Consider the following 22,634-nt stretch of genomic DNA (forward strand, 5'->3'; position numbering starts at 1 on the left):
TCAAAAGATGCCTTTGAACTTGAAAGAAAGAGAATGCATCTTTTTAAAAAGTAAAGTAAGACTAAACAAGGACATATGCAGACTTTTGATATGAGTGTGCATAACTTTTATTAAATGTATATGAAAATTGAAAGTGAACATTTTTATCAAATATATATGTATATATAAATAAATAAAATAACTAGAGTTTAAGAAACTTTCACAAACCAGACACACTCATGTAACCAGTACATGGATTAAGAAACAAAACATTATGTGTACCTTCCAAATCCCTCCATCACACCCCTTCTAGTCACTGCCCGTTAGGGTAACCAACATCTTGTATTGTATCATCATAAAATAAATTTATGTTTTGTATAAATAGCATCGTACAGTATGCAGATTTAAACCATTTTCATATCAAAGTTCAGAGTATTTTTTGATGCTTTGTTCATTAAACTAAACCAGTGAAGTTTGCTCCACTGTGTAGCATATGCTTGAAGTGAAGGATTCTCAAGCTTGTGTAAAAATCGCTGACTCTTTCTGCACAGGACGATGCCTTTGTACCTGGATGTCCTGATCTTGGAGGTTACACTTCAGAATGTGAACTCATTCATTAGAAAATGCTTTATTTGATTGAAGGCCAGGTACTTGCTTCCCAGCAACACAGCTTAAGTAAATGCCCAACTCAGACAGTCAACATTACTGTCTCAAAAATCTTTCATTCTGACATATTATCACACATTTGTCATTAGGGAACTGCATACTCACATATGTCCATAAATATTTGGTCTTGGTAGACCCAGGTTGACCTGCTTGAGAAACAGCAGGAAAAAAATATCTTATCTCTGTCCTTGGACAACGTACAATTAAATGAAGGGAAAGTTTGAATGTGGCCTCTGAGGGACTTTGTTTCGCTGAAAACAAAATCATTTTGCTCTAGTCAATCAATAACTTTACATGGTAAATGTGAGTCTTAGGCTCGGAAAAAGGTTATCGGCCATAACATTTCTTAACACTTTCATAATGTTATCAGGAATTAAAAAGTAACATTTATCAAATATTTACAAGTTGCGTGGGACAGAGCACTGTGTAAACGTATGAATCTGATAATAGCCAAGCTGCGTTTTAAAACAGATGCAGAAACATCTCAAAAATGTTTGCTTTTCAATGATGCATTCTCCATCATGTAAAAATTTAACTATTGAGATGCTCTGGTGACACGTGGAATGGGTCACACAGGAGGAATGTATCTCATGTGAAAGGTCAATATCAACACAGATGAAAGAGATTGCATTAGGCAGGTTATGCCACTCAAGGAAGGACACACATTTTCTAAATGAACATTGAAAAAAACCTATTATATAATGGAAAATGTGAGACAAATATTATTTACTTCAGTTGATTACATATGAAAGGTGTGTACTAAGGCACACTCAAAAGCAATAGTCCCTTCTTCTTGCTGTCAACTCCTTTCTCCTTTTGTTGTCAGTGGTGGCACTTCTCCAGGTTCTAAAGAGGCAGAAATTCATTTATCTTTCTCCCTCCACAGTCCCCTGGGCACTTTGCCTCTGTATAGGGCTTATCCAGTCAAGAGCCTCCATAGCTACCTTCATCATAGTAGATCCTGTATTCTATTAATTAGAGACGGTTAAGAAAAAGAAAGATGAGGAGGAAGAGGGGGAGGCGGAAACATAAAGTGATAGGTGACAGTCTTAAAGAAGAAAAAAGAAGAGTATTAGCTGAAAAAGGGAGCCACTCAGACCTAACAATCTCCACATTTTCCCTTTATCTGATGAATTTAATGGCCCTAACCCTGTAATTTCCACATTTTCCCTTTATCTGGTGAATTAAATGGTCCAAGAGACTGCTGCTCAGTCCTAACCTGGCCTCTGCATGCTGCTATCTTCCCTGTCCCTCCCTTCTGGGCCACATGTGAGGGCCAGGTCTTAGTGAAAACTGGAAAGTGTCTATTGTGGTCTGAGAGGCTTAGAACAATGGAATAGCACTTTCCAATAAAAAAAAAAATTTAAAGTAGATTTTGTTGGTAGGGCATTTCTTTATTTGTTTCAACAGTTGAAAATGTGTGTATATATATATATATATATATATATGCTTGACAAAAATGTTTACTTTCAATTTTCATAAACATTTAATAAAGGTTATCGCTAATTTCTTAGCCCCTGAGTCTGAGAACTGTATTTAATTCTACATTGTTGTGGATGGCTGCTGCCAATTCAAGGCTGCAAGGGTAATTGGTAATAAGGCCCAGATGCTCTTACAGAAAGAGAACAAAAAATATTGCCTCTTAAAACATAATATATAGATATTTTTTATTAAGTATGAGAAGAGAAATTGAGGGGTAAAGAGACCCAGACCTTAAATATCATAAGACATACAGGTGTATGTACTTTTGTTTTTTTAATTTCAGCATTCTGCTGTGTGTTAAATATTGCAAGTTGTAAAATGTATTTGTTTATTTTTATTATGACAAATTAATAAAGACCGTCATAAGCTTTTAAAATAAGGCTATACAATATAAGTCAGTTACTTTATTAAATTGGAGTGTTAATGGATATTCACCCTGTATAAATATGGGTGTGAAAAAGGAGAGCCCTATAACTAATTGACTCCCTGCCCCAGGCACCCAAACCTCTTTCTGCAACTCTGGATTTGTCCCTCCAGGATACTACTGCCAAAATGATCAACACAAGGTCCCAAAATAACAATTTATTCTGCCCAAAGGACATTGTGCCCTCAGTCTCCTGGCCAGATGAATTGGCACAATTACATCCTTCTCTCTTGCTTTCCCCCTTAGGATATCCTAGGTGTCAGAGCTTTACATGTTGTGATGATTCAGAGAAAAAAATCTGCTAAGAGAGAAGGCAGTGCTACAAGCGTCTTCTTAGATTCTTGGGTCCAAACTGATGGAGTGAAACGCAATTCCTCCATTGGTTTGTTTCCTTCAAAACTTCACTGCCCCTCAGGCACATCCACAGATCAAGTAGAGGGCTAAATCCTTTCCTGACTCTTGACATAAATATATCGGTGTTAACCAACAATGACCGCAAATTAGCCAATTTGAAGTCTTCTCTTCCACCTGCCCCCTGTTCCCCAAGCAAGAATTAGTGACTTGAAGACCATGGTGCAAATGCCAGTTTAATCTACCGAACTGTATTTCTCTCTCTGAAGCAATCTGCTACAGAGGAAAATAGACATTCATTTCTGCTTCAGGAAATTAAACGTTTCAACATGGTTTCTTGATGATGATTTCTTATTTGTTTTGCCTCTTTTGCCTTAAAACTCTCTTTTCTCAGTACTTTCCTTTTCACAGAGCTGGTTTTCAGAAAACTTCTTTTTATTCATTCTTCTTTCTGACTCAGAGGCATTGAGCTCTGTATGAACAAACCCTTTCATCAAGAGACCCCACAGCTCGCCCTGGGGATGTGCAGGAGCAGGTGTATATTTGCTTCAAAAGCTGTTCTCAATGTAAATAAGCTCAAGGTGGGGCTCTTAGCAAAAGGCTGAGGAGGTGAAAGAGGAAGGCGGCTATTTATGTAGACAGAACTCTGCATCCTGTCCCCTCTAAGGGACAGTGCCCATGGATGGGTTAGGATGAGAGACTCTAGCTCACACACCAGCACTTAACTAGGGCTTCTGACCGTCAAAAGCTTCATCCTAGGGAGTTACTCACCACTAGCATTGAACTGCCTTTTAAAAAGATAATGTGGTATAAGGAAATGTGGAGAGGAAAAAAAGGCAGGGAAGATCTTTCCCAATGAAAAGGAAAAGAAGAAGCATTTACATAAGAACTCCTCAGTAGTTCTTTAAGACTAAAATCTTGCTCGCAACATTTTGCAACAAAACATATGTTAAAGAAAATTTAAGGAAGGCCATTCATTGGACTGAGTTCCTGTAGTAGGCCCCAACAGAACAACCCAAAATGGAGTCACATGTGTCAAAGTTCCACATCACCAAACTGAAAACTAAATTGTTCACTTATAAGATCTGACCTTCCCACAAATCAGGAGATGATAGCCAAATTCCCAAACAGTCCAATTTTCCAAAAACAAAAAACAAAAACAACACAGTAGATTCATAGCACCCAATCAAAAGGAACCCAGTCAACTTGAGCTGGCATGACAAAGAAGCCCCTGCTGCTTTCACCCATACAAGGAAAGTAACCTGAAGCAACCTGAGGTCAACTAATCCACTTTCTGTACTGTGCTGCTTCCTTGCTCCTGGTCAAGCTGCCTCACAAAAGCCAACTGTTCTGTCACACTCGATGGAACTCCTGTCTATTGTGTACACTGAGTGATGCCTTGTTCATAAATTGCTAACAAAAGCCAATGTAATATTTAACAGTCAGTGTGTTGAAATTTTATTCTTAAAAACACAGAAATAGGCCATATCTATTCACTGTCCATTTCATCTGTGGGACACTTGCCATGAGGGACATAGCTTTGCACTGAACTTTAAATATAAATGAGGACTAATTAGTTTGAAGAATCACCTTCATTTTTCCATTTGCTGATTTGTTCAGTCAATATTAATTATTGAGAGCCAACTATACACCATGTGTGGCAATAGGTACTGGGAACACAATAGTGAGCCAAACAAGGCGTCTCAATCTCTCCTGGGACATGAGGAAAGACTCATTTATCAACTAATCACACAAATAAATATAAAATTACTAAGCCCTCCAACACGAAAGGCATGGGACTAGGCAAATAAAAGCCCTGTTTGGCCTAGTCAGGAAGATCAAAGGTCAAGAACACTTACCTGAGGAAGTGTTGCTTGAACTTGGATGTAAAGGGGGAATAGTACTTAAAACCAGGTGAAGGAAGAACATTCGAACAGCAAGAATTCAATGGACAATGGCTCTGCAGGCAGGCATGGTGCACCTAAGGAACTGAAGGTATGGCTGGATTGGAGAGAGCTGGGGTGACTGGGAGGTAAGAAGAGGCAGAAACAGACCATTAGGGACTGGGTCATGGAAGCCATCATTTAGACATGAGAAACTGTGGGCTTTGTCCTAAGAGCAATGGAAAACCATTGAAGACTTTTACACAAGAGAATGACGTGATGTGATATGATATGATATGATATGATATGATATGATATGATATGATACAATATGATATGATATATGATATGATGTGATCAGGTGGGATTTCTCTGGCTGCAGCATGTTGGTTATGGCAAGAACAGAAGAGTAGGCAAGCTATCAAGAGGCTGAAAGAGACCAGAGATAGAGGTTATTCCACACATTAATTAAATAAGCTTGATACATATGAGGTTAACCAGATCCTGGTTTTTGTCTGACACATCACATACTTTTTCTTAGTGATGTGTCATCACTCCCTTCCTAATGGCCCTTTCCCTTCCTAATGGCCCTTTTCCCACTCCCTTCCTAATGGCCCTTTCCCTCCATTTATTTAATAGAGAATTTGATTCTGTCACTTGTAAGCCAAAATCACTTAGCCAACCTGTCTGAAAATCTGTATTTGTAAAAGGACTAATTATAATCTCCCAGCTCTCCTCATGGGGTTAGTTATCATGAATATAATCTGAAGTAATAGGTATGAAAGTGCCTTGTACACTAGAATATATGAGATCAATGTAGGTTGGCATTACTGCAGTGTTTCTAATTATGCACAATGTTCACCTTCTCTGGAAGTTAAGAGAGTATTGATATGAATATTTTGGTAGAAAAAAATTCAGATGCTTTAATTAGGATACTCATCAAATACTTAGCCAAGGCAATAATTAGTGCAGAAATAGAAGGCAAAACAGGCAGAGATAAGAGCAAATTGGTTGACTGTGTAGCCACAGCTTCAGGTCTCTGATGCTATGAGAGTGCACTCCAATCCACTCACCATGGTAAAAAGCCATGTGCATCAGCAGCAGCTAGGACTTGTGCTCTCAGGATGTATCCATTTATGATTGTGAGGAACTATAAAGACTCTAGGAACTCAGAGATGGTGCCATTGTTCCCCTTCCCCTTGGGGAATACTGTCAGGGGAAAAGCTTCTAGTCTCTCCAGAAAAACAAACACAGCCAGAAAAACAAACACAGCCGCACTTACCCTCCAACTCATTTGTGAAAGTACAATCAGGATTTGATCAAACAAACCTATTTTTATAGGGAAGGGACTACCTCAGGGATGGAGGGTAGAAAGCATCTTCTGACTGGAGGGAGAAGAACATGGAAACATATAAAACTCATAAAGGGCTTTCCATCCAAATTCTGTGGGAGACCAAGTTATTTCAGGGACCAGAGGCTCTCAGACACATTTTCTACCCTCTTACCCCTTCCTTACCAAATCTTGATGTAATGTCTAATGACTTTGTGGGTGGAAAAGCCCTACTTATTTTCCAGAGTTGGGATAGGCAGTCAAGAGTTCATTTACACAGGGGCGTGGGGAGAAAAGAAGGAAATTTTCAAGAGCATTCTCTTCATCTGTAAGCATTGCTTCAACCACATCGAGAATCAGTCCTCACCTTATATCACTCCAGCAGGTGTCTTCTCTGGTCATTTCAAATGGTATTGGAAAAGTTCCCTCCAAACTGAAGCAGAGTGAATTCTAATGTGATAATTCTGTCTAGATAATCGCTATTCCCTCTCAGTCAGGTAGTACTCCCTGGAGAAATTTTGAGGAGGTACTCAATAAATCCAAACCACCCTTATAAGATGTTCCAATTTGGGTATGGAGAGGACTCTAAGAGTCTGAGATGGGAGAACCGTGAGAATCTTACTTCCTATCTCTCAAAGAAGCTTTGGGATTGTGTGTCTTAGTACTCTCTCTCTCTCTCTCTCACTCTGTGTGTGTGTGTGTGTGTGTATGTGTGTGCATGTGTGTGGTGCACAGTCACCTTTGTTAAGAGATGGCATTTATGAAGGGGAGCTGAGGAATCTTCTAGAAGTAGAAGAAATAGCTGGAGCCAAAAAAACAAAATGAAAGTGCAAGACTTGCAACAACAACAATAAAAATCCAGCCAGTGGTATGACTGGTACTTACATTCCTGAGCTAATTATAGAGGAAAAAGAAGACTGGAAAGATTGGGCATAGTCAAATTATAGAGGGGTTGGAAAACCAGTCAGAAATGGTGGGAGGACAATTTATTCAAACATTGCAGAAACAGAGAGTGTGACTATGTGCTGGACATAGTTCTAGGTGCTTGGGATATATCCAAAAGAGATCAACATTTCTCTTATAAAATTTGTGGTCTAGGAATGACAACCCACTATTATCTGCCATTGGTGCTTAATGTTCATGAACTAATTTAATATTTAAAACAACCCCATGAGATAAGCACTATTTTTAGTCTGCTTTGACAGAATAGGAAATTTGAGGCATAGGGCGGGGAAACATATTGCCCAAGGTCACACATTTGGTAAATGTCTAGAGTTGTTTTAACCACCGCATTCCACTAGTTGCAAGAGCTGATGAACTCCAACAAATTTACAAGAAAAAAACAAACAACCCCATCAAAAAGTGGGCGAAGGACATGAACAGACACTTCTCAAAAGAAGACATTTATGCAGCCAAAAAACACATGAAAAAATGCTCACCATCACTGGCCATCAGAGAAATGCAAATCAAAACCACAATGAGATACCATCTCACACCAGTTAGAATGGCAATCATTAAAAAGTCAGGAAACAACAGGTGCTGGAGAGGATGTGGAGAAATAGGAACACTTACACTGTTGGTGGGACTGTAAACTAGTTCAACCCTTGTGGAAGTCAGTGTGGCGATTCCTCAGGGATCTAGAACTAGAAATTCCATTCGACCCAGCCATCCCATTACTGGGTATATACCCAAAGGACTATAAATCATGCTGCTATAAAGACACATGCACACGTATGTTTATTGCGGCCTTATTCACAATAGCAAAGACTTGGAACCAACCCAAATGTCCAACAATGATAGATTGGATTAAGAAAATGTGGCACATATACACCATGGAATACTATGCAGCCATAAAAAATGATGAGTTCACGTCCTTTGTAGGGACATGGATGAAATTGGAAATCATCATTCTCAGTAAACTATCGCAAGAACAAAAAACCAAACACCGCATATTCTCACTCATAGGTGGGAATTGAACAATGAGAACACATGGACACAGGAAGGGGAACATCACACTCTGGGGACTGTTGTGGGGTGGGGGGAGGGGGGAGGGATAGCATTGGGAGATATACCTAATGCTAGATGACGAGTTGGTGGGTACAGCGCACCAGCATGGCACATGTATACATATGTAACTTACCTGCACATTGCGCACATGTACCATAAAACCTAAAGTATAATAATAATAATAATAATAATAATAATAAAAGAAAAAAAAAAGGGCTGAAGGATGAGAATTTCAAGGAGTGTGTTTTGGTCAAGGGGAGTTAGTGAGGGGCAATTGTAAGACTGCAGAGAGCAGTCATCTTAGTCAACTGAGGCCGCCATGGCACAATACCGTAGACTGGATGGCTTAAACATCAAACATTTATTTCTCACAGTCCAAAGTCAGGATGCCAGCATGGTTCAGTCTTGGTGAGGGCTGTCTTCCTGGTTTGCAGACAGCTGCCTTCTTGATGTGTACTCATACAGCCTTTTTCAGGCACTTCTTATAAGGCCACTAATCCTATTGGATTAGGACCGCACCCTATGACCTCATTTAACCTTAGTTACCTTCCAATAGCTCTATCTCCAAATACAGTCACATTAGGGGTTAATTTCAATATATGAATTTTGGAGAGACACAGTTTAGTCCATAGCACCAGGCGATATTAAGATTTTAAAAATTAGTGATTATCCATGCTTGCTACCTTCATGTATTTTTAAATGTAATCCTATCCAAAGCCTTAGGAGGCAGACAATCAATAATCTATTTTACAGACTGTAGAACATGAAGTTGCAAGAATTTAAAGAAGGTTTTATAGTACTCCTACATATGTGTATGACACCTGAGTTAAAACCCCAGGTCCATCTACTCTGTCCTGCCCCACACTGACCCACTGCTGTTGTTGCCTCAGCCTTCATGCCTGACTGAGTCCTGAAGCCTTAATGACCTTGGAGAAGGGCCCTTTCAGCCTGCAGAGGAATTGGCAGAACTTCTCGGGTGCTAGGAAACAACCCCTACCTGGGGAATATAGTTGGGAGAAGAGATGTAGAAAAGGAAGGTTTTGGTGGAGAATATATCTAAGTCAGTTTAAGAAAGATGATTTTTTAAAGTTTCCTTTTTAAAGACTTTTTCAAAGGAATCTTCAAGGGGGAAAAAAATGGTAGAGAATTTCCTGGGGTAGACTCACTTAGCCATTTGGGGAAATTAAAATGTGTTGTCAACATGGGGAAATCTGAACCTCCTTTCTTCATAGCTACCATTCATAGGCTCACTTTCTTAAAATGCCTTCATTCTCTCATTCATTTCTTCATGGTCTGCCTTGAGCATGTCTCTGTGTAGACACAGTGAGTACTGAGGTGCTGAGGAAAATGTATTTGAAATTGCTGTGACAAGCTTCTGGAAAGTGTCAAGAAAAAGAAGTCTGTGGTTAAAATTATGAGAATGCATCAGTTGAATGGTTCATTAATTTAAGTACACTTTCGTTTTTCCACCCCATTGACTTGGTCTTTTAGATAGAGCCACACAGAGTTTGAATGCCTAGAAACTTGCCCCTCAGGTGACAAGAGGAAGTGAGCATGAGGGGAGTTCTATCGCTCAGATCTTGTGTACAGCAGCTTGGTGAGAAAGGTAAATCAAAGCCAGAGCTACATTCAACAGCTTATATTTGAACAAGTTAATGTGTTTTCTCTTAAACTCATAAGAAGTAACATAGGAACATGGGTTTGATAACAGACACTGAGATATCTATGATTAGTGAGCTAATATTTGTCTGCTGAAACTCTAATGGCTCATCTTTGTGTTCCAACACTCTCAGATCCTACACTTAATTGAGTTGTTCCTCTGCACTTGGAGAATCACATGTATGATATAATTTAATCTTCATAATGACATACTAAAGTGTGGCTATTTCCATGTTACAAATGAGGAAGCTGGTGCTCAGAGAAATGAATGACGAATGGGTTCAGGCTCCTGTAAATGTATGGAGGACTATGCCTACATATGTTCATCATCTTCCCAGGGCTCAGTGAAGTACCCATTACACTACAGATGCTCAGTATTGTCTGCGAATTTACTAAAAGGTAACAGAGCCAGGTCTCAGACTCAGGTTTTGGCTCTTTTGGCAGCACTTTCTTTAGCATATCGGGATGACTTCTCATTCAGTCATAATAGAGAATTATTTTCCTCTATTGGACACTAATACTGAAGCATTATATATACCTTTTGAAATATCCATTTGGATTTTTCTTTTTAATAACAGAAGATATATATGTTTACTGCATAAAAATAAGGTGTAAAACGGAACAAGAACAAATACAACAAACGTATTTAAATCATTTGAAATCAGGCCAACCAGAAATTCCTGCCTCTGTTCTGCAACATCCTTTGCTATAATAAAATTTATATTCTGTTTCCCCAAGAAAGGGATGCCCTTCCAATTCACCTTCCTGAGGCTCAATAAATACTCCTTCTTAGAGTCAAAAATAAGACAAGATCTCTCTTTATTATCATCCAACAGGATCCAATAAGGCCATTCTCTGAACTATGAACCATAAATACAGTGCTGGGGATGGCAAGTCTCCCAATTCAAACATTTTAATCCAAGTGTTATTAGGTAAAAACAAGCATCAAATTCATTCTGTAAACAGAAACAAATTTGTCTGTCAACCATGTGTTGTTTAGTGGAAAGAACAAATTTGTGTGATTTGATTCTAACCAGCAGTGTCCCCTTTTAGTGCCTCAGTTAACTCACTGTAAAAGTGGAGGTGCTCACACAGATGGTGACTAGTGTTAATTCTAGTCTGAGAATGCTATGTCTCAGTCTAAGAAGTTAAAAAAGGTCACATGTATAAAGGAGAGAAATTCACTTGCCAGCTTCTTCCATGACTAGTGAGAATTGGAGGGGTGTGGGCTGGGTGTAGCTAGGTATATAAACAATCCCCGCTCTCATTGCTAGTTGCTTTATGAACATAATACCAGTTGCTTTCCAGATGCCAATCATTGCCTCATTGGCTTTGGAGGCTGATGGCATGCACTCCAAAGAAGTCTCCACCAAAATAGAAAATCCCAAAGTGCTTCTCTCCTTAAAAATCACATCAAGCCCTGCCTTTGACTGATGGAAAAGAGAGTGTTCTGTTTTCCACTAAAGAACCTCAAGGAAACTAGAGGGTGAATTTCTGGTCACTGAAGATGAGAACCAGAGCCGTAATGGTCATTCTATCCCTCAGGTCCCGGCTGGTGATCTACCTGCAAGAACAGGCCATTTGGTTTTCCAAGGTCTCTTTTCTCCTACAGGATAGGACTTAGACATACTGCATTATAATTACTTGACCAAAATATATTCTTGTTCTCTGACTTCATTTGACAGAGTCATAGGTAAGAGATATTGGAGAAGAAGCTGCCCACTCCAGTAAAATCCACTGAGCACAGTAAAATAGTGGTCTACCACTTCCTTTGTTTTTCCATCAACTCTTGTCTCTCCATGATTTTCTAAAGTCCCTGTGACATTGTGCTTAGCCTAAATGTGTTCCATGCCCCTCTTTCCTAATAGCAATGGATGGATTGCTCTTGAGGGAGTTCTTTGCCAAAGTTACTACCATCACCTTTACTCCACGAGAGCCTTAATTTATTAGTTATTCCTTTATAATTATTTTAAAGAGCTCTGGCTTGATTTTTGTGAGAAAGGTGGATGAAGATTGGCAAATATTGAGGAGAGAGAAAGAGTAACATGGTATTATCTTCTGCAGAGAAATGCGTTTTGGGTGTCAGGAACTGACAGGGGAAAAACACACAGACATTCATGGCAAGAGACTTGATGGAAGCTTAGGGGACTAATCCTGATGCTCACTTTATTTTCTTTTTAATGGGGTGTCAGTTCTGAAGAATAAACAGTCTTTCCTGAATCCAGAGTTATAAGCACTTATTTGTCTAGATAAAGTACAGAAAAGAAATATTGTGTGCTGCGGCCCATAAGTCATCTTCACGGCCTTTCAGGTAAACTACCAAGGATTTTTACTGTTCAACTCAGTGGAACACAAATTGGTAAACTGAGAGCTAACTGATCATGGCCATTGAAGCAGTCCAAAACTGACACCCAAAATTTCATCTTAATCTGAAATGCCAACATCAATTACCTACAAAAGTGCCACAGCAGGGGATACCCACAGAAAGGGCAACATGCATCAGAAGCTTCAAGGAAGGCAACATTCCAGGGACTTATTCTCAATCATTCAAAGGGTTTTCCTTTGTTAAAATTGTACCTGCTATTAAAATCGAAAGCAGCAATTAAGGTAACTTTAAGTTCCAGTGTCCAGAAAATCTGGAGAATGATATTCAGAACTAAATGTATATATGGACATGAATATATATTTTTGAGCTATTTCATCAGCATCATCTGGAAAGCAGAAACACACTTTGGCTAGACTCTTAGATGTTTCTGGCCTCTGTTCCCATTAATTTCTTAATGAATTTTTTTTCTGTTTTAGTGACCATTATGTACCAAGCATTGTGTCCAAGGGCTAAGGCCGTAGAGATGATGCAGACAGTCTCTCCCCACATGAAGCTAAATGTCTAGTGGAAAGATAACATAAATTTAACTATGACACAGTAGACTAAGGGCCACGTTGTCAACTGGATTACAATCTCCATGTAACTGAATTCTTGATGAGTGTGTCCTCAACCCTGATTGTAGAAATGGGAAAAGGTTCTTGAACTCTGTATCATCACCCAAATGCTCTACTTTCTCAAGCTTTTCCTCAGCCCCGCATACCCATGACATTAGTAGAAATAGGGGCCCATGTTCCTCAGTCTAAGTCTTTAAAAATTATAAATCAAGCTAACAGACTGAGAAATAAATCATATTTCATCTCCATACATTGACAAATAGAACTTAATCTCCACCTGGAAGGCCAAGTTTGAAACTTTTAGGAGTTCATGTGATGTCATGGAGTGAGTAGGCCCCAGCTCCTGGCTCCTGTCTTTTTGGCCAATCCATCTTGCAGTCCCCCTCTGGCTCCATCCTGCATTGTGAAGTGTCTCTGTGTTCACAGAACACTGAAGACTGGTCAGTCCTTCAGAGGACGGACTGGGGAAGAGCACACGCAGGCCCAGGGATCTGGCTCAGAGATGTTTCAGCAGGAAATTATGTGGCCTTGGTACCTACAGCGTGCTCTAGAAGGGGTATGCTGTCTTCAAGTGAGTACAACTCCATGATCCCACCTGCCCATTTCTTCGTGTGCTGGGGTGCAGGCAGTGAAACACAAGAGCAGAGTCCTCTGCTGTGTGACCCAGGACAGGAGCTTTGCTTGTGCAGGCATGAGAGAGGTACCCACTCTTTCCTTCCTGATCTTGTTTCCCTGAGGAAACTGCTCCCCAGAGCCCTCTCAGGAGGCGCTTGTTTTCTATCTTGCACTTCTTGAGGATGGGCTGAGTGTCTTCCTTGCTCCTCATTGCCACTTCTAGAAAGTCCCCTCCCTCGGCCATCTTCAAAGCTTAAGCCCTGGATCTATATTCCCTGATGGTTCTCTTTGTGACTTCCATCTACAAGCCCATAGTCTATTTACCTTCATTTCTTAAGGACTTCTTAGCATCTGCATCACTGCCACTCCCTCCAACACACAATCCATATGAAATTTTTGGTGATGTCGATTTTCGCCTCAGTGATCCCTCTAAGTTCGTTAACCTCTTGTCTTTCAATAATCTTGTCTTTCACCTTACTTCAGTCACTCATTCTCATGGTTAAATCCTAGATTTGTTTATTTCCAACAACTGCAGCCCCTTCATAATGTCACTTTCAAGCAGTTCCCTTGCTTTTTCCAAGTAATTCTCTCTGAACTCTCATTCCCGCAGATCTTCAACTACCTCACGACTTCCAATCCATTGATCCCATCACCCTTACTTTTACCCTGTCCTTCACCCATCTCGTCTTGTTACTTCCCTCCTTACCCAACTTAAATTCCATGGCCAGTCCTTAATAATGTCTCTTACTGTCACCACAATTTCCTTTGTTCAACTCTCCCTTTTTCATGCTCCCTTAGAAATCCCTAGCTCTGGTTAACTCCAATCTTCTTTTTACTTTGTGGCTGAATGCATAAAATTGAAAGTTTTGTGAAATACATTCACACTGCCTGATTTCACTTTCAATTCACAGCTTCTAACTTTATGTAGACCCTTGGTGCTGCCCACCAATTCTTCTACACTTTCCTTATACATTCTTTCTCTCCTACATGACTGCTTCATACCTTTTCTTCATTCTCAAAGCTTCCAATCTTCTTCCCTGCACACTCCGATGTAACCTGGCTTCCTGTTTTAACTGAGGAGGCAGAAACAACCAGAACAGAGCTTTCACACATTACCCCTCCACATCTACCTATGTGCTTGCGTTTGAATCCATATTCTTCATATTCTTGCCTGTTACTCTGTTTAAACTGTCTTTGTTTCTTGTTAAGGCAAAAATCCTCCACTCATGCATGGCATCTTTTCCGCTCCTGCCTATACAAAGACCTCAATCCAACAATTATCCCAAATTCTTCTATTTCATCCAACCTATTGAATAATTCCCATCAGCAAATAAACATGCCATTTTTCTCACCTTGAAAACTAAAAAAAAATTACACTTTCTTGGTTTCTTGCCACAAACTCTCTCCACTGTTACATAGTTTTCGCACTGCCGTTTACTTGAAACCTTTTTTTTTTGAGAAGGAGTCTCGCTGTCTCCCAGGCTGGAGTGCAGTGGCGCGATCTCAGCTCACTGGAAGCTCCGCCTCCCGGGTTCACGCCATTCTCCTGACTCAGCCTCCCAAGTAGCCACCACACCAGGCTAATTTTTTGTAATTTTAGTAGAGACGGGGTTTCACCGTATTAACCAGGATGGTCTCGATCTCCTGACCTTGTGATCCGCCCGCCTCGGCCTCCCAAAGTGCTGGGATTACAGGCATGAGCCACCGTGCCCAGCCTACTTGATACCTTTTATTCCTGTCCTCTCGTTATTTCTTGCACATGCTCCATTCAAGCTTTGACATAACTGCTTGACTGATACAGGACCACTTACGACCTCTATGTGGCCAAATCCAATGGTTAATTCTCTACCATATTATTGACCTATCAGGGGCTTTCACAGATTTTCTGCAAAAATGGCCACCAAGAATCCTTCTAACCCATAATACTTACCTCACTGTTTCCATCAAAAGGCAAAGCGTATTTCTCTGGTGGAGCTTGCAACATGCTTTGACCAATTAAATACATTGGAAGGGATGCTGTGACAATTGCAAACCTAGGAATGTGTTATCTCAGTCGCTCTCTCTCTTCCTCTCTCTCTTGCTCTCTCGTTCTCTCTGTTTTCCCTCTCAATAGATAGATAGATAATCTTTGAAATGCCTGGTCCCTTGCACTTAATACATTGCAGGGTATGCTCAATAAATAACTACTAATAAATCACAGATGGCAGAATTTTGAGAGGGCCTTGAAGAAAAAATTAGAAATCAGGAGGAAAGAAAATGAGAGGAAAGCAAAGGCAGAGAGGCATTAAAATTCATGAAATGTTTGGGATGCCAAATTGCTCTTTGTATGTCAAACATTAGGATGGGAAGAAAGCAATGATGAAGGTTGAGGCAGATTGTTAACAGTCATGCATTTTGTGTTATCTATTTAAGTTTAGATGTTATCCTCTATTGACTACAGAGCTTATGTGAGTATAGCTTCCAGATGGAACTTTTAAGTGCAGGTCTTATGTTGTTTCATTGCTCCAGGACCTACAATGGCTTCTCCCTATTTTCCACCCCTTTTAGTCCTTATCTTCCCTTTCTGACTTTCTTTCCACATTTTATTTACAACTCTCAATTTGTCACCTAGCCAGGACATACTGTTCACTGGAGCATGTGTTCTTCCCATGCACTCTTTATTGGTGCTGTTCTCCCACTTCTAATATCCTTACTGCTCTCATCCCTTTATAAATTCGATGTGCTTTTCAAGATCTTGCATTGCCCCTTGAAGGTTCAAGAATCATTTTCCAATCATTTTAGCCCACAGAATTTTCTCCATTTTCCAAATCCCTCTTTTATTATGGTTAATACAAAAACATGGTGTGACATTTGATTGTTGTCCATATATGTTACATGTGTTTAGTCCTAAAATCCAAGTATGGGATAAACTTCTTGAGGGAAAGATTTATGTTTTATGATACATTTCTGCATTGTTTGTAGTTTTAATGTAGCTAGGAGGACAGTGGTTGTGAGCTAGTTACACAGGGCAAACCCAGGGCATCTACTGTCAAAGGTTGGGGTTGGGAAGGGTGGCAGAGGAGGATTCTGCTAGTATCAGTGGTGCCAATGACTTATATACAGAAAAGTAGCTATTTTATTCTAAGATCTGTTTTAAATGTCCCCTTCTAAAAGGGCAAAGTATTGTCTTCCCTTACCTGCAGCATTCCACAGAGTAGCAAATACACAGAAATATAGCTCACAAAATGCAAAGGAGGAAACTAAAATTGTAACACTGGAACAACAGATAAATAAGGTTACTAGAGTGGGTATTTTTAAAAGCCCAGATTTCTGTTCTGGTATCATGGATTCTGGAAGTAGAAACACCAGCAGTCAGAGCTGTGGAACAGCCAAAAATCAATTTAAAATCTGAGCCCAGCACAGTTGCTGAAGGAAAAGCTGTGAATTCTCTACAATTGATATGAAAAGCCAATGATAAGAGGAAGCTGTGAGCACAGTTCAGTGTGGCATGAAACAAAATCAAAGGACACAGAGCAGGCACACAATGTGAAACCTTAATAACAAAAGAAAATTTAAAGTAGATTCCCCAGTCTTTTACTGATAAGAGTTGAAAAGCTAATACCAGAATTATACTGTCCGTTATAATATTATAATAAATATAATTACAATGGAGATTCTTTTCTTGAGCAAAACACATATTGCTCAAATTTGAATAATGCTGGTATACTGGAAAACATTTTGAACCCAAGGTCAGGAAACTTGACTTCAGACCTACTCATGCCTATTGCTATCTGCTCATTTATTCTTTCATGTATTCATTCAATCATTCCAACAAAACGTTTACATGTTTTTGGAATTATTGAATGAATACATAAGTGAGCTTAAGCAAATTTCTCAGACTTCTGGAATTCAGATTACTTATCTGTAAAATAGTGATAATAATCCTTATACTGGCAACCTTATAAGGTCTACAAAGAATCTGATGAAATAGTGTGAAAAGCAATTAAACTACAAATACAACCGACATAAGTTTGTTCAACTTATTTAAATCTGGCCCAAGTAATGCAGTAATTATCTTGGCACTACATCTGCAGAAAGCATCTTTTGATCTTCTAAGCCACTATTGAAACTATGAACAGTGCTCAATCATCTATTCTATGTGCTTTCAGCACACTCCATATGTGGTTCAATGTTACTTGAAAACTGTCAAATATCAACTGGGATTCGTCTGATTCCATTGATCTTTTTACTCATTTAAATAGAAATATCAGATTCAAAATTTATCACATGGAAAAAAATGAAGAAAAAGAAAAAGCTTCTATTGCTCATAAACATATCCAGATGGTGGTAGAGAAGGCTGTGGTGGACTGCTTTTTTGTGCAGATACTACCTCTGTCTTCCAGAAAGCCCTGTCTTCTCTATTTGTGTCCAGGTGGATTCAAAGTACACCTTTCCCAGGTGCCAACATTCAACATGCTTTATAAGGATGCCTACCAGTTCCTTCCCTTTCTGTAAAAGGGTCTGTTTTTAGGAAAACATTGCTTGGCAGTTGTAAACTCAATGGTTAGAATTGCCAGCATATAAGCACAAGTATATTTCTAGCCCAAAGATGGAAGAAGATAGGTTCTCTTACTTCTTCACTCTTTGGTGGTTTCTCAAAGAATGGGAGAATTTAGATGTTTAACCATCTTTCCTTCTTTGTTTGGCTTAGTTTTTCATCAGTGACCAATCTCCTTCCTGCATGTAAATGGGCTATTTTGGAGGCAGAAAAAATCCCATAATTATGTGGAATAATTTTTAACCCCATTACAGTAAGTCTTCTACATCCTACCATCAATAGGTTCTTGGAAACTGCAACTTTTAAGTGAAACAATGTATAACAAAACCAACTTTTTTTCTCATCAATGTTATAACAAAAGGATGTTATTTGAGGACTTGTTGTAGGTCATTTTGCTTAAAGTCACAATTTCTAAGAGTCTGTCAATATCAAGTGAGGACTTACTGTACTGTGTTTTTAGTGTATACATAAAGTCAAAGAAACATATATCTCTCAGGACCTGGACAAGGTAATGGCCAGAAATACCATCAAATAAATAAAGGACTTCTCCCCTGATCCAATGCTCTCCCCTCACATGTGACATGCTTGTCTGTACCGAGCTTTAGAGTTTACGGAATATTGTCTCTGGAACACTCTCATTTCATAATCACAATAACTATGTGAGGTCTGTTATCCCCAGGTTATATGGGATAATTCCAAAGGATGAATTGATTCTCAGGGGCTCAGTCAGTTGTATTGGAATTCAGGTGTTTTGACTCCCAGGACTTTGCTGGTGACTTTCCAAATGATCTCGTTTGGCCAGGAAGGTGAACCTAGCACTGGGTGATAGACATATTGCCACCTTGGTGCTTTATGTGTGTCATCTTATCACCAATTTCATTTATGGATATTCATGAAAAAACTCCAAAATTTCACAACTTATGTATTACTGTCCTTATCATATGGGCACTTTGTCTATCTTGACAGGGTGGACTACATATCTTGATATATTGTGAAACTTCTTCTAAGTTCTCTTAACCCATCATATGAAAACCGTACCTTCCCAGTCCCTGGGCATTTAACAATGTGGTGGGGCTGTTCTACAAGGAGTGCACTCTGAGTTGCAATTGATAGAAATACAGTGTTTGGAATGTAGAAGGGGACAGTGCTAGTCTATGCTGGATAGATCACACCTCAAACACAACTTTTACTTCAGGACATTGATAAAATAAATTAGTGTCTGTGTTCAGAGGATTGTGTCTCCACCACTAGGAACTAGGGATTTGGGCTTAGGGAGAACATGCTTGCTGCCTTCACATTGGGAAATGCTGTCAGAGGGAAGACAGATTAGGCTCACTGTGTGCTGCCCTCCAGAGCCAAACTAGGGTCAGTGGGTGGAAGATACAGGAAGGGGGACTGGGGCTCCGTGGAAAGCAGAGCTTTCCACATTATGAGATCAGTTCATGCTGGAGTGAGTTGCCCCGGGAGGTAGGAAACTCCCAGGTACCAGAAATGTGCAAGCAAAGACTGAGCCATGCTTTGGCAGAGCTGTCGCTGCAAGTATTCAAGCACCAGAAGGAGATAGAAGGGTATAATGTCTCAGATCCCTTTTATTCCAGATGTTCTCAAAATGTTCTCCCAAAATTCATGGCAGAACAACATGCCTAGAGGTGTCTCTTATTTTTAGATCCTTTAAACCAGCTTTCTTAAATACCTCCACCAACAAGCAAACAGGAATTTGTTGTTTGGGGATATTTCTTTGGGTTTATTCTCAATTTTTTTTATTTCTTGCCATTTAAGAGGAAAAAGTGTATTCCACAGTGGAAATGTAGACATCCTCAAATTGCTTGTAAACTCCTTAAATTTAAAGGAAGTTTTCCATTTTTCTTTTTATAGAAAACAGTATCACTCTGGTGGGAGATATTGGGAAAGATTATGAATGTGTGGGGGTAGAAAGTGTATGAGAAGTCTCTGTACCTTCCTCTCAATTGTACTGCGAACCTAAAACTGCTCTTAAAAAAAAAATCTACCAAACAAACAAACATAGTTTGTGCAAAAGGACCTTGACCCTGCCACATTTCTGAGAAGGGGATTGCACTGCTCTTTCATGAATTTTTCCGGTATTTTTTATCAGCAGGCAAGAAATAGTACATCAAACTTCGTGACTGAACTGAGTGTAACACAGGAAATGCTTTCAAAGATATGAACAGGGTTTAGGAAAATAAATTGTGCAGAACCCAGGGTCTCATAGTAGTGGATGCAATTACCACCCTATTCCTGAAGAAGTAAAGGAAGGAGCAGTTTTCAAAATCCACTGAGGGTCCTTGTATGGAAAGGAGGACTGTTTGGAGTGGGGCCATTGGTAGAGGAACCCAGCCAGCCCACTATGATCTTGCAGGGAAGGAACTGAGGAAAACATTTCTTCATTTTCCTCCTAGCCTCTGTCACTTACTAGCACCTCCTATGGGCAGAGTCAACCGGAAGCCGGCAGGCAAGGGCACCTATTGGTGCTGTCCACATGCCCTGACACACACAGAGCATGGGATAGGGTGGAGAGTAAATATGGAGAGGCAAGTGGAAAGTATCCAGCACTGTCCTTTCCCATAGCACAAATCCAGGTACCCATTTATTATCTGTTATACCTGTAGCCTGGAATGGACCTCTCTGCAGAGTCTCTGTAATTCACTAAGTCTTGTAATTGATTCTAAAATAGGATTAAAAGCAGTCATTGTTTTCAAAGAAGTTTTATCTTCTGATTATAGAAACTAAAAAAAGTATCAACAATAAATATATTCATGGCAATCTTATTTGGGTCCATTTGAGAAAGGGTTTTGTAATGGAAGATTTTCTGATACTCCTGTTTCCCAAAAAGCTTTACCAGAATTGAATGGCTCCTTCTCCCAAGGAAGCCACAAGTTTCTTATTGTCTCTTTCTCCCACAGCCATGTTGTACTGTCTTTCATATGAAATCTGTGCTATACTTTCTAATTTTATTATAAATGCTCATATTTGATAAAACATTGCATTGCTTTTAAAATAAAAACATTTCATTTTATTAGATAGGATTACATGTAAGGAAGACAGTTTCAGTATTGGTGGCAGAGCCTACAACAAGTTGCCAATAGAAAATGCATACTCTGTTTATGGGATGTGAAATACTACAGTGTTGGGGCAATCAATGTGGCTATGCCTGCATATAGGGGGATGGGCTCAATGGGCATCCCGGATTCTGTGTACATATTTCCTCCTCCTCACCCAGAGGAATTATCAGAAAACTAGTGAGTCTGGTATTTAAACATAAATTCTTCTGTAATTTGGTGCTCTTCAATGGAGGTTTTCAGAGCTCAATTTCAGTTTCATCTCAAAGTGGAATTTCAGAGTTACTTGACAATAACAGGTTTGCTCTTGAAAAATGAAAATGGAAAGTGAAGTCTGGATTCCCCCAGCCCCACCCCCATCCCACTTACCCTGCTGAGGACTTTCAGCCTCTTCCAGAGTAAAGAACATGCTCGGCGTTGATGGAAACATAGTGAGCTACCTTGTGGAAGGGCTTTAGTGCAGTTAAATGTTTACTGTAGCAGAAATGCCCAAATTACCCAGAGAAATTCATAGCACTAAAAGCATTAAAGCTTGCACACTCTTGTGGATTCATATATTCAACCTCCTGAAAGATCTAATGTGCATTTGAACTCAAATGCGATATATACAAATAGGCCATGAGGTCATCTCATATTTTGAACCTGGATTTTCTAGCATTGCATATAGGAGGATTTTTTTGTGTGTCATTCATCTGGCTAGAGGATCTGGATAAGATAATCAGAAACAGGCAATGCGCGGTGGCTCATGCCTATAATCCCAGCATTTTGGGAGGCCAAGGCAGGCAGATCACCTGAGGTCAGGAGTTTGAGACCAGCCTGGCCAATATGGAGAAACCCTGTCTCTACTAAAAATACAAAAATTAACCAGGCGTGGTGGCGGGTGCCTGTAATCCCAGCTACTTGGGAGGCTGAGGCAGGAGAATCGCTTGAACCCAGGAGGTGGAGGTTGCAGTGAGTTGAAATTATGCCACTGCACTCCAGCCTGGGTTACAGAACAAGACTCTGTCCCCCCTCACACCCCAGAAAAAGATAATCATAAACAAAAGTATATTGTGATATTCCAAAAAAACTATTTAGATAATCTCTTAAAAAGAAATTTCCCTCAAACAACAATCATAAGTCCTTGACTTTGGGCACTAGGTTGGAAGACATTGGTAGAGCTGGGGACTATTTAGATTCTGATGGGGAAAGAAGAGATATTATGGATTTCTAAAGCATAAAAGCTGTTTATAGCTAATAAAAATCTAACTAAAAATCAAATCTTCTGTTTAATACTTTGGAATTCAATGTCATTTAAGTTAGCAGAATTCTTTAAAAAAATGAAGATAAAAGGTGAAACCAATAAAAATATAATTCATTGCCAGGAATTAGATAGACAGGTAGTAGAATATTTATTATTTTATGGTCTTAGTTTAAACAAATGGTTTCTCAGATAGCACTTCTCAATTACTCTATGCTAGTTACATTTTAAGGCTAGAAAAAGACTCAGTTTAGATCATAATCTATGAACCTCTTGTGATTTACTTTTTGATAAATATTGCCCAGTGAAATTTTTTTTTCAGATTCAACATATTGCTTTTCCCAGAAAATACTCGAAGCAGATGCCTTTCCTAAGTAAAGCTGAAATATGTACAAATTTATCAAAAGGACATTCTCAGTTCAAATAATGAAAAGCTACCCATTG

General features: G+C 39.4%; 1 long non-coding RNA gene across 1 annotated transcript in view; it reads left to right on the forward strand.

Annotated features, from left to right (window-relative positions):
- Window positions 1-13,172: 13,172 nt before the first annotated feature.
- Window positions 13,173-22,634, forward strand: part of LOC129050114 (uncharacterized) — a 74,846-nt gene continuing 65,384 nt past the window's right edge. Inside the window, exon 1 of the long non-coding RNA XR_008513594.1 lies at window positions 13,173-13,292. This is a non-coding gene — a long non-coding RNA (uncharacterized LOC129050114). The remainder of the gene's footprint in view (window positions 13,293-22,634) is intronic.

Source organism: Pongo abelii, chromosome 16, assembly GCF_028885655.2.
Source record: "Pongo abelii isolate AG06213 chromosome 16, NHGRI_mPonAbe1-v2.0_pri, whole genome shotgun sequence".
NCBI classification, from domain to species: domain Eukaryota; kingdom Metazoa; phylum Chordata; class Mammalia; order Primates; family Hominidae; genus Pongo; species Pongo abelii.